Source organism: Conger conger, unplaced genomic scaffold (assembly GCF_963514075.1).
Source record: "Conger conger unplaced genomic scaffold, fConCon1.1 SCAFFOLD_186, whole genome shotgun sequence".
Classification (NCBI taxonomy): domain Eukaryota; kingdom Metazoa; phylum Chordata; class Actinopteri; order Anguilliformes; family Congridae; genus Conger; species Conger conger.
This window is the reverse complement of record NW_026890513.1, coordinates 5961-20000: the sequence shown is the minus strand read 5'-3', so window position 1 is coordinate 20000 and position 14040 is coordinate 5961. Positions and strand designations below refer to the sequence as shown.

The 14040-nt window shown below is 50.1% G+C and overlaps 1 long non-coding RNA gene across 1 annotated transcript; it reads right to left on the bottom strand.

Annotated features, from left to right (window-relative positions):
* Nucleotides 1-1335: 1335 nt before the first annotated feature.
* On the bottom strand, nucleotides 1336-12403 carry LOC133120476 (uncharacterized). Its single transcript, XR_009707343.1, has 4 exons — nucleotides 12280-12403; nucleotides 9589-9684; nucleotides 1993-2073; nucleotides 1336-1396 (listed from the first exon to the last, which is right to left on the bottom strand). It is a non-coding gene; the product is annotated as an uncharacterized LOC133120476 (long non-coding RNA).
* Nucleotides 12404-14040: the final 1637 nt, after the last annotated feature.

Genomic DNA, 14040 nt, shown 5'->3' with positions numbered 1-14040 from the left:
AGGACCAACACGCTTCACTGAACACAGAGAGCAGCTACAGGACCAACACTCTTCACTGAACACAGAGAGCAGCTACAGGACCAACACGCTTCACTGAACACAGAGAGCAGCTACAGGACCAACACTCTTCACTGAACACAGAGAGCAGCTACAGGACCAACACGCTTCACTGAACACAGAGAGCAGCTACAGGACCAACACTCTTCACTGAACACAGAGAGCAGCTACAGGACCAACACGCTTCACTGAACAGAGAGAGCAGCTACAGGACCAACACGCTACACTGAACACAGAGAGCAGGTATGAGACCAACACGCTACACTGAACACAGAGAGCAGCTATGAGACCAACAGGCCTTACTGAACACAGAAAGCAGCTATGAGACCAACAGGCTACACTGAACACAGAGAGCAGCTACAGGACCAACACGCTACACTGAACACAGAGAGCAGGTATGAGACCAACAGGCTACACTGAACACAGAGAGCAGCTATGAGAGGTCACGGAGCTGCGTGGTGATTGGCTGGTTGTTGAACACATGGTGTAATCTGTGACAGACAGTGGACCCACAGGTGGGGAGTCACAGTAATCTTCCTCAACACAACCTGGACCTGAGAGATTCTATCATCCCATCATAAGATTAGAGGGATTAGGACTGAAAAACCAGGCGAATGTTCCTGAATGCAGGGAGTATGAGGTCTGAAACAGGAGAATATCAGGTGGAAAGATTGTCAATGCTGTGTGAAAATCGTTTAAGGGGGGGTTAGGGTTAGGGGTTAAGGGGGGGTTAGGGTGAGGGTTAGGGTTTAAGGGGGGGTTAGGGTGAGGGTTTAAGGGGGGGTTAGGGTTAGGGTTAGGGTTTAAGGGGGGGTTAGGGTTAGGGTTTAAGGGGGGGTTAGGGTTAGGGTTTAAGGGGGGGTTAGGGTTAGGGTTTAAGGGGGGGTTAGGGATAGGGTTTAAGGGGGGGTTAGGGTTAGGGTTTAAGGGGGGGTTAGGGTTAGGGTTTAAGGGGGGGTTAGGGTTAGGGTTTAAGGGGGGGTTAGGGTTAGGGTTTAAGGGGGGGGTTAGGGTTAGGGTTTAAGGGGGGGTTAGGGTTAGGGTTTAAGGGGGGGTTAGGGTTAGGGTTTAAGGGGGGGTTAGGGTTAGGGTTTAAGGGGGGGTTAGGGTTAGGGTTTAAGGGGGGGTTAGGGTTAGGGTTTAAGGGGGGGTTAGGGTTAGGGTTTAAGGGGGGGTTAGGGTTAGGGTTTAAGGGGGGGTTAGGGTTAGGGTTTAAGGGGGGGTTAGGGTTAGGGTTTAAGGGGGGGTTAGGGTTAGGGTTTAAGGGGGGGGCTCTTACCTTGGGGATGGCCCCAGTGCGGATGCTGTTGATCAGAGAGCACTCCAGCACCTGCCCCTCCTGCAGAAACGGCCACGCGGGTCATACACAATAACAATAATAATCATAATAATCATAATAATAATAACAATACCATTACTAATAATAACAATAACAAAACAATGATAATAATAACAACAATAATAATAGTAATGATAATAATAACAATAACAATAATAATAATAATGATAATAGTAATAATAATAATAGTAATAATAATAATAATGATAATAATAATAATAATAATAGTAAAAATAACAATAATAATGATAATAGTAATAGTAATAATAATGGTAATAATAATAATAATAATAATAATGATAATAATAATAATAATAATAGTAATAATAATAATAATAATAATAATAATAATGAGAATAGTAATAATAATAGTAATAATAATAATAATAATAATAGTAATAATAATAATAATAATAATAATAATGATAATGATAATGATAATTATAATAATAATTTCACTTGATGTGACACGTCTCATCTGCAGTAGCAGGGCAGGGAGTGTGGAGAGGAGCAGAGACACAGAGGGCAGGGCGCCCCCTGTCTGGCGGTCGCGGTAGTGCCCGCGGGGGCGGGGTTAAATAAAGGCGTGGCCCTACCTTCCCCTCGCTCTTCCAGGTGATGAAGAAGCCGAACTCGTCGACCTTGAACAGGCAGTTGGGCTCGAACACAAACGGATCCTGCAGGGAGAGATCCGTCACACAGGCAACGTGAGGTCAAGGGCCTTGAACCACCAACCTTCTGGGTCCCAGTCATGTACCTGAACCACCAACCTTCTGGGTCCCAGTCATGTACCTGAACCACCAACCTTCTGGGTCCCAGTCATTACATTACATTACATTATTGGCAGACACTCTTATCCAGAGCGATGTACAGTTGATTAGACTAAGGAGGAGACAATCCTCCCCTGGAGCAATACAGGGTTAAGGGCCTTGCTCAAGGGCCCAACGGCTGTGCAGATCTTTTTGCGGCTACACCGGGATTAGAACCACCAACATTCTGGGTCCCAGTCATGTAACTGAGCCACCAGGATACAGGCTGCACATATCAGGGTATCACTGGAACCAACTTCACTCAATGCTATTCACTCATGACATGCGTAAGTAGAATATTTAAGGTGTATTCTGGTGGGACTGATCACACTGAGACCAGCAGCGTCGTGACACAAAACAGAAAAATAAAAGCACAGCAAGTGAAAGTAATAAATGAGCATTATAATCATCTCTGATTATTCACATCATAAATGAGCATTAAATCATCTCTGATTAAGCGCAGCGTGTGGGGGGGGCTCATCCCAGCTGATCCAGGTAATCAGGAGCTTTAGTGAGCACTGTGATTACACCCACAGCTCAACCCTGTTTAGAGCTGGGGGGTTAGAGCCGGAACACCTGGGACACTGACCCCCCATGATGCTCCCTGCGGGGGGGGGGGGGGGCACGATGAGATTCAGCCTAATGCTGGCACACTGCAAGGACCACAAATCCATCTCCACAAACTATTCAGTCTCATATTCAGTCTTAAGATCTCAAAATGATTGGCAATGAGGAGAGACAGTTTGGACTTGGTCAACAGGTTAAGAAAGTAAGAATAAGCAGGTGAACATTTCTCCTCGAGGGAAGAGAAATACGGTTTCCCACCAGCAGTGTGATGGGCAGGGTGGCGGTTACCATGGCGACACAGACGACCGGCGTGTTCACAGGAGCGTGGCTGTCCGAGAAACGGAATACTGAGCGGACGACCGGAGGCAGGAATAATCTCGGAACGCCGCTCAATTAACTGATTACAGAACAGCGGTCATTACCGGGCTGGTCCTAATCAGGACAGATACACAGTGCTGGGGCTAATTAGGCAGACTGGTCAAAGCCACACACCCACACACACGCCAGTGTGAGGCCCAAACTCACACACACACACACACACACACACACACAGGCCAGTGTGCGGCCCAAACTCACACACACACACACACACACACACACACACACGCCAGTGTGCGGCCCAAACTCACACACACACACAGGCCAGTGTGCTGCCCAAACTCACACACACACACACACACAGGCCAGTGTGCGGCCCAAACTCACACACACACACACGCCAGTGTGAGGCCCAAACTCACACACACACACACACACACACACACACACGCCAGTGTGCGGCCCAAACTCACACACACACACACACACACACACACACACACACACACACACACACACACACGCCAGTGTGCGGCCCAAACTCACACACACACACAGGCCAGTGTGCTGCCCAAACTCACACACACACACACACACAGGCCAGTGTGCTGCCCAAACTCACACACACACACACACACAGGCCAGTGTGCGGCCCAAACTCACACACACACACACACACACACACACACACACACACACACGCCAGTGTGCGGCCCAAACTCACACACACACACACACACACACACACACAGGCCAGTCTGGGGCCCAAAGCCACATACACACACGCCAGTGTGAGGCCCAAACTCACACACACTCACACACACACACACACACAGGCCAGTCTGGGGCCCAAAGCCACATACACACACGCCAGTGTGAGGCCCAAACTCTCACACACACACACACACAGGCCAGTCTGGGGCCCAAAGACACAGAGAGTACCTGAGTATGAGTGTGTGTGGAACAGTAGGTCTCCTAACACGTCTGAGAGAGAGACTTTCACACACCTGTCCCAGGGGCCTGAGACACACCTGGACCCCGTGCTCCAGTGACGCCCCCCACAGGGAGTCTGAGAAGACCAGTCTGACCCCCAGGGAGCTTCCCGGATGTCAATATTTGAGCCGAATATTTAACAGACTGTCATGCTTTGTGTACAATGGAGCCACAATGGCGTGGTCGGGCATAGAGGTTGCCTCCCAGATACCTGGGGAAGATACAGTGGAACACCCTGCTGATTCACTGGAACGCCGTTTCCTGCGAATTACCAGTCAGTATTCCCTCACACCTCAGAGTTGCCGAGGCAGAGGAAACTCATTCAAACTGGCTGAAATGTTGGAATACGCAGTGTTTCCAATGAATTAAATGTCCTAAATATGTTTCTATTTATTTGATGTTCCCAATGAACAGTGCGTGTTACAAAGCTGCTCAGAAGTTAGCGACAGCTTCTCGCCAGCTGCTACGTTACTAACGGTAACCGCTGCAAAGCTCCGAGCTTGTGACTCAGAGCTCCCACGCTGGAGCCATGAGCTTCTGAGTTCAGAAGGAACACAGCAATATGTCACAGTGGAGCCACAATGGCTGGTCCTGCACACCACAGTGGAGCCACAATGGCTGGTCCTGAACATGCACACTGTTTAATTGCTGATTTCCTGTAGTATGATTTCTAAAGGCAGACGTGTTTGTTTTTCTCTCTTATGTGTACACAGTTATGCACACATGCTGTTCCTTCATGCGATCATCACAGCTGGGAAAAACTGCTGAGCAAACTGAGCGTCCGCCATGTCATTTCACCTGCGGCATTGAGGTATGATGTCTGTTGTGCGTGTAAATATTTATTTTGCCCCGTGAGATCCTGACGTCAGGTGCGCTCCCTCGGAAACCTCCCAGGTTCCCCTCGGGCAGAACCACGCGGCGCGGGCGTCTGGGCGAAGGTCAGTCTGAGACAAACATCCAGCGTCTGGGGCAGGTTCCCCAGCCTGCCCTGGGGAGCCGCGGGCCCTGCCTGTCTCCACCGCGGTGGAGCGAAGACCCGCTGAACACACAGGTAACTGCCCTCACCTGGACCGAACCCTGCAGCTCTGCACAACGAGCTGACGCACGACTCATTTACAGTCTCGTCCCTGATTGGCTGACTGAAATGAGTCAGGAGACAGCAACCTGTCCGAGGGAGGGGGGAAGCAATGTGCCAGCGTCGTGACGGCTGATTGGTTGGTTGTCCAGAACGTGGGCGGGGCGGTGTGAAAGCACAGTGACTGAGCCGCGTGGTGATTGGCTGGTTGTGGAACGCGCGGCTGAAGTGTGTGCAGAGTGATGAAATCAGTGACTCAGATCATCAGTGACCTGAGCTGCCCTCTCGCCGCGGCCAGAGGACTGCTGTTTCATTACATGAGTCACGCACAGCCCGTCAGGCCCAGGCTATCCCACAATGCTGAGGGGCTGGGAGAGAGGCTCGGACCGTACGATCGGTCTCCAGGACCCAGAATGCACCTCCTCCAGCACAGTGTCCCTCTCTCACAGATCACCCCCAGACTGTGAGGCCCTACTGAGTGTACTACTGCGACACGGCCATCACACCCCTGGGCTGCGACACGTCCATCACACCCCTGAGCTGTACTGAGTGTACTACTGCAACACGTCCATCACACCCCTGAGCTGTACTGAGTGTACTACTGCAACACGTCTGCGACACGTCCATCACACCCCTGGGCTGCAATACGGCCATCATACCCCTGGGCTGCAATACGGCCATCACACCCCTGGGCTGCTCCTGTGATGCTATGGTGTAGTGTCACAATACTGTTGTGGTACTGCAGTCACATATCTGTGATGTGATGGATTAGTGTGATGTGATGTATTAGTGTGATGTGCTGTATTAGTGTGATGTGCTGTATTAGTGTGATGTGCTGTATTAGTGTGATGTGATGTATTAGTGTGATGTGCTGTATTAGTGTGATGTGATGTATTAGTGTGATGTGCTGTATTAGTGTGATGTGATGTATTAGTGTGATGTGATGGATTAGTGTGATGTGATGTATTAGTGTGATGTGTTGTATTAGTGTGATGTGCTGTATTAGTGTGATGTGTTGTATTAGTGTGATGTGATGTATTAGTGTGATGTGTTGTATTAGTGTGATGTGCTGTATTAGTGTGATGTGCTGTATTAGTGTGATGTGATGTATTAGTGTGATGTGATGGATTAGTGTGATGTGATGTATTAGTGTGATGTGATGTATTAGTGTGATGTGTTGTATTAGTGTGATGTGCTGTATTAGTGTGATGTGTTGTATTAGTGTGATGTGTTGTATTTGTGTGATGTGTTGTATATTAGTGTGTTGTATTAGTGTGATGTGTTGTATATTAGTGTGATGTATTAGTGTGATGTGTTGTATATTAGTGTGTTGTATTAGTGTGATGTGTTAGTGTGATGTTCTGGCGTATGTTTTCTACGCCTCTCTCTCCATGGCGTGCTCCACCTGCTGTGGCCAGAACAGAAGTGCCTTTGTGCCACAGGTGTGTGGTTAATGTTCAACCTCCTCTCCAACACCCGAGCCCTGCGTCTGCCTGGCAGGTGAGTGCAGAGCTCTTTACCCTACAGGTGATACAGTGCCCTGTCTCTGCAGGCTGTCTGGGTCAGTTACACTGCCCTGTGTGACGAGGATTTTGTTGTATTTGCTAAAGTTATAATTCAGTATTAAAGACAGTTGACACAGTTTTCCATGCTAACTGCGTTCTATAGACCTGAGTCTTTTTTTTCATCATTTATGTGTAGTACTATTTTATTTAGACACCATACAGCAGTCAACACACAGCTAGATTCAGCCATGGAGTTAATTTCAGGCTAATATCCATAGTCCATAGACAGCCAAGCACACACACACACATACACACACACTCACACACTCCAAAACCCCACAATCAAACACCACAGCTACACACTGGACCTGTTATGTTAACACCACACTGAAGTAATCTTTACAAACTGCTGGTTGCGCTTCCCTCCTAAACTGAGAGTCGGGGAGTTTTCCATACCGCTCAGCATGGGGTGGAATACCAGAGAATTAGTCCTGACATCAGAGCTTTCCCCCACATTGACCTCAGAGCTTTCCCCCACATTTACCTCAGACCTTTCCCCCACATTGACCTCAGACCTTTCCCCCACATTGACCTCAGACCTTTCCCCCACATTTACCTCAGACCTTTCCCCCACATTGACCTCAGACCTTTCCCCCACATTTACCTCAGATCTTTCCCCCACATTGACCTCAGAGCTTTCCCCCACATTTACCTCAGACCTTTCCCCCACATTGACCTCAGACCTTTCCCCCACATTGACCTCAGACCTTTCCCCCACATTTACCTCAGACTTTCCCCCACATTGACCTCAGACCTTTCCCCCACATTGACCTCAGACCTTTCCCCCACATTGACCTCAGACCTTTCCCCCACATTGACCTCAGACCTTTCCCCCACATTTACCTCAGATCTTTCCCCCACATTGACCTCAGAGCTTTCCCCCACATTTACCTCAGACCTTTCCCCCACATTGACCTCAGACCTTTCCCCCACATTGACCTCAGACCTTTCCCCCACATTTACCTCAGACTTTCCCCCACATTGACCTCAGACCTTTCCCCCACATTGACCTCAGATCTTTCCCCCACATATGGTAATTCAGGACTCTCAGAGTGTTGCCTTTTCTGAGAGAGCGTCGATTCATCAGCTGGGAAAAGCAAATACCAACTCCATTACCCAGTTAACTGCAGAGTGCAGAGCTGAGCGATCACACCCACACCAGCGTCTGAATTCAGCCCCGAAACCTTAAAGCTTAATTACCTGAAGACTGAAGACTGAAGCGACAGGTGTTAATTACCTGAGTCTGCCCGACTTCCAGAGATCAGATAAGAACTGAAGCGCATTACCGAGCACTGCCCACAGACACTAACGAGCACTGCCCACAGACACTAACGAGCACTGCCCACAGACACTAACGAGCACTGCCCACAGACACTAACGAGCACTGCCCACAGACACTAACGAGCACTGCCCACAGACACTAACGAGCACTGCCCACAGACACTAACGAGCACTGCCCACAGACACTAACGAGCACTGCCCACAGACACTAACGAGCACTGCCCACAGACACTAACGAGCACTGCCCACAGGCACTAACGAGCACTGCCCACAGACACTAACGAGCACTGCCCACAGACACTAACGAGCACTGCCCACAGACACTAACGAGCACACTAACGAGCACTGCCCACAGACACTAACGAGCACTGCCCACAGACACTAACGAGCACTGCCCACAGACACTAACGAGCACTGCCCACAGACACTAACGAGCACTGCCCACAGACACTAACGAGCACTGCCCACAGGCACTAACGAGCACTGCCCACAGGCACTAACGAGCACTGCCCACAGGCACTAACGAGCACTGCCCACAGACACTAACGATCACTGCCGGGCCCATAAGCACTGGCCCAATCCCCCGACCTCTGACCTCTGAGTAAGACATGACGCCATTAGAGTCGCTCTCTGGTGGTGTGGCCTGACTGCAGGTTACAGAGTCACAGACGCAGGGCCACACAGAGCCTGACTGCAGGTTACAGAGTCACAGACGCAGGGCCACACAGAGCCTGACTGCAGGTTACAGAGTCACAGACGCAGGGCCACACAGAGCCTGACTGCAGGTTACAGAGTCACAGACGCAGGGCCACACAGAGCCTGACTGCAGGTTACAGAGTCACAGACGCAGGGCCACACAGAGCCTGCTTTACACCATACACACAGTATACGTCAGCACTGCTCAGCCCTGTTCCTGGAGATCTACCATCCTGAAGGTTTTCACACCAATCCCAACAAAGCACACCTCATTCAACAGCTAGAGCAGGGCTGCTCTACGCTTCAGGATGGTAGAACAGGGTTGGGTAGCCATGATCTACATTAGGGCATTTTTTGGCGGTTTGATTGGCTCAGTCATTATCAGGTGTGTGAGTTCCTGGTTACAGCAAACACCTTCAGGTAAGTGGGTCCAGAGCAACACTGATCTACATCATTACACATTCCACAGTACCAACTGTAATTATGAAGCAAAAAATGCTGTGCTGGTGTGTCAGTGGTCAGACTGGGCTCAGAGTTGTTGTCTCATTGGTCAGACTGGGCTCAGTGCTGGTGTCTCATTGGTCAGCCTGGGCTCAGAGCTGGTGTGTGATTGGTCAGAGGGGGCTCAGAGCTGGTGTGTGATTGGTCAGAGGGGGCTCAGAGCTGGTGTGTGATTGGTCAGAGGGGGCTCAGTGCTGGTGTGTGATTGGTCAGAGGGGGCTCAGTGCTGGTGTGTGATTGGTCAGAGGGGGCTCAGAGCTGGTGTGTGATTGGTCAGAGGGGGCTCAGTGCTGGTGTGTGATTGGTCAGAGGGGCTCAGAGCTGGTGTGTGATTGGTCAGCCTGGGCTCAGAGCTGGTGTGTGATTGGTCAGAGGGGGCTCACTGACCTCCTCGAACCTGTGGAAGGAGGCCCCCCCCTGCAGGAACGCGGGGACGCTCTTCTGCCAGTTGAACTCGTAGGATTTGGTCATGGCTGCTCACGTCTGGAGGAGAAAACAAAGGCAGGAGTGAGAAACAGAACGCCTCCGGGCTCAGCGCTCCCTATTATTAAACGGCGTGTGTATGAGTGAGTGCGTGTGTGTGTGTGTGTGTGTGTATGAGTGAGTGTGTGTGTATGAGTGAGTGCGTGTGTGTGTGTGTGTGTGTGTATGAGTGAGTGTGTGTGTATGAGTGAGTGCGTGTGTGTGTGTGTGTGTGTGTATGAGTGAGTGTGTGTGTATGAGTGAGTGCGTGTGTGTGTGTGTGTGTGTATGAGTGAGTGTGTGTGTATGAGTGAGTGCGTGTGTGTGTGTGTGTATGAGTGAGTGTGTGTGTATGAGTGAGTGCGTGTGTGTGTGTGTGTGTGTGTGTATGAGTGAGTGTGTGTGTATGAGTGAGTGCGTGTGTGTGTGTGTGTGTGTGTATGAGTGAGTGTGTGTGTATGAGTGAGTGTGTGTGTGTGTGTATGTGAGTGTGTATGAGTGAGTGTGTGTGTATGAGTGTGTGTGTGTGTGTGTGTGTGAGTGTGTGTGTGTGTATGAGTGAGTGCGTGTGTGTGTGTGTGTGTGTGTGTGTGAGTGTGTGTGTGTGTGTGTGTGTGTGTGTAAGTGAGTGAGTGCGTGCGTGCGTGCGTGTGAGTGTGTGTGTGTGTGTGTGTGTGTGTGTGTGTGAGTGTGTGTGTGTGTGTGTGTGTGTGTGTGTGTGTAAGTGAGTGAGTGCGTGCGTGCGTGTGTGTGAGTGTGTGTGTGTGTGTGTGTGTATGAGTGAGTGCGTGCGTGTGTGTGTGTGTGTGGGTGTGTGTGTGTGTGTGTATGAGTGAGTGTGTGTGGTGTGTGTAAGTGAGTGAGTGTGTGCGTGTGTGTGAGAGCGTGTGTGTTACTTTACGGGTACGCGGAGGGAAATTAAATTCACAAATCCTGCACTGATTGCACTCTAAAATGAACCCATTATTACTGATCCACTGATACAATTTGAGTTTAATTTGGTCTAACACTACAGCCTCACCCTCAGGCCTCTGCAACAAAACAACAACAACAACATCCAGCATATTTACATCATATTTCATCATGAAATCTGCAGCGAATAAGCCGGGGAGCATTTTAATAAAGCCGTTAGCACGTTAGCACGTGGGAGTGTGATCGCGCCCTGAGAGCAGGAGCTATGCTGTACAGAGCCCTGAAAACACCAGACTCACCAACGACAGCACCTCCCAAATCAATAAATAACACACACACACACACACACACACACACAGCACCCTCTAAATCAATAAATAACACACACACACACACACACACACCACACAACACCTCCCAAATCAATAAATAACACACACACACACACACCACACAGCACCTCCCAAATCAATAAATAACACACACACACACACACACACACACACACACACACACACCACACAGCACCTCCCAAATCAATAAATAACACACACACACACACACACCACACAAATACACACACAGCACCTCCCAAATCAATAAATAACACACATGCACACACAGGTGGAAGGTCAGGGCAGTGGGAAGACGAGGGGTGCAGAACCCCAGGATATCCAGCTTTGCGTCGGGGTTACTAGGCAACAGTGAGAGTCCGGCAGAAATGAATTCCAGAGGTTTCAGAGAGAAAGGGACCGGGATGACCCGGGAGTGTGTGACTAGAGCACCTACACCCAGACACGGCAGCACCGGCCGATTATTAGAGTCCAGAGACGTTAGAGATTCCCCCAAACATCATGTACTGCACTCCCATCCAATCACAGGGTCATCTCTACCACAGTCACTCAGTCATATTCTGCATTGGTGTCAACCAATAATGTTCTCAACACCACTGTAGTCATCCAATCACATTCTAGAGCATCTCATGCTAACCTTCCACATTGCTGCTCTTCTTACACACAACACACAGACATCCTGCACGCAGAATAATCCCCACCTGTTCTCAAACACACCTGCCCACCCACTCAACACACCTGCACCTGCCCACCCACTCAACACACCTGCACCTGCCCACCCACTCAACACACCTGCACCTGCCCACCCACTCAACACACCTGCACCTGCCCACCCACTCAACACACCTGCACCTGCCCACCCACTCAACACACCTGCCCACTCACAAACACACCTGCACCTGCCCACTCACAAACACACCTGCCCACTCACAAACACACCTGCACCTGCCCACTCACAAACACACCTGCACCTGCCCACCCACTCAACACACCTGCACCTGCCCACCCACTCAACACACCTGCCCACTCACAAACACACCTGCACCTGCCCACCCACTCAACACACCTGCACCTGCACCTGCACACCCACTCAACACACCTGCACACCCACCCACTCAACACACCTGCACCTGCCCACCCACTCAACACATCACCCTTCACACACACCAGGGTCCGCCCCCCGCAGCCTGACCAGGCTAACAGAGAGTGTGACACACAGCCGCTCAGCTCAGCCCTCTGCGCTCCAAACAGCCCCCCTCTCCTCCCCGCTGAAACAACGCTGCACAGGCACCCCTCCATCCCTCCATCTCTCTATCTCTCCACCTCTCTCTCCCTCCATCCTGGGCTTTACCTGCGCTGTAGGTGAGCTCCACTCCGGTATCAGGCGCTCATTTGGGAGGTGCAGATGTCCCACAGTGCACCTGTGCTTAAGCTCTGCTGGAGCTCTCTGTGAGACGTGTGTGTGAGTGTCGCTGTGCTGCTGTTTAAAACACACTGAGAGGAGTGTGTGTGTTTGTGTGTGTCTGTGTGTGTGTCTACCTGGGGCGGTGCTGTAAACACGCCTATATCCTGAAGAAGATCCAGGAGCTCTGAGCTAACAAACACACTGGAGTGCGTGCAGGGTGTGAGCTCTCCAGAGGCTAAAACACACACGCACACCACACACACACACGCACACCACACACACACATACACGCACACACACACACACCACACGCACATACACGCAGACATATACACACACACATGCACACCACACACACACATACACGCACACACACACACACACAAGCACACCACACACACACACGCACACCACACACACACATACACGCACACACACACACACCACACACACATACACGCAGACATATACACACACACACGCACACCACACACACACATACACGCACACACACACACACACACGCACACCACACACACACATACACGCACACACACACACGCACACGCACACCACACACGCACACCACACATACACACACACACACACATACACGCACACGCACGTACGCACACACTCACACACTCACACACACACACACACACACACACGCGCACACACACACACACACACACACACACACACACACACACACACACACCATGAAAGTCAGTCACTGCCACACACACCACGAGCCCCTCTGCAGAAAACCCAAGACAAACCTGTAACTAACACAAAACAAACCGCATCTCTCCCTGACGTCATTCTGAATGACATCATGCATGTTCACATCTCTACCTGTCCATCATTCTGAATGACATCATGCATGTTCACATCTCTACCTGTTCATCATTCTGAATGACATCATGCATGTTCACATCTCTACCTGTCCATCATTCTGAATGACATCATGCATGTTCACATCTCTACCTGTCCATCATTCTGAATGACATCATGCATGTTCACATCTCTACCTGTCCATCATTCTGAATGACATCATGCATGTTCACATCTCTACCTGTCCATCATTCTGAATGACATCATGCATGTTCACATCTCTACCTGTCCATCATTCTGAATGACATCATGCATGTTCACATCTTACCTGTCCATCATTCTGAATGACATCATGCATGTTCACATCTCTACCCGTCCATCATTCTGAATGACATCATGCATGTTCACATCTCTACCCGTCCATCATTCTGAATGACATCATGCATGTTCACATCTCTACCTGTCCATCATTCTGAATGACATCATGCATGTTCACATCTCTACCTGTCCATCATCCTGAATGACATGGTCGGTGAAATGTCCAGTCTGCACGCTCAGGAATAAACTCTCAGGAATAAAGGAACAAAACTGTTGCTGGGGCGGTACCCTAGATGTATATAAAACTGTACCCCTAGCCAGCATATTATCATTAATTTTGACCTTTTTTTGCTTGGAAATCCTACTCATTTGTTCCCAAAGAGAATATTACTGTACTTTCAGGGAGTGTGGTCACATGGCCGGGTCACATGACCCCCTGACGGACAGCTGTGCCGTGAGACGAGAGGAGGACTCGGCCCTTATAAGGCCGGGGGCGCAGGCGGGAGGTGGTATTTACTGTTCCGCCTCGCTGGAATTCCCATTTTTACAGGA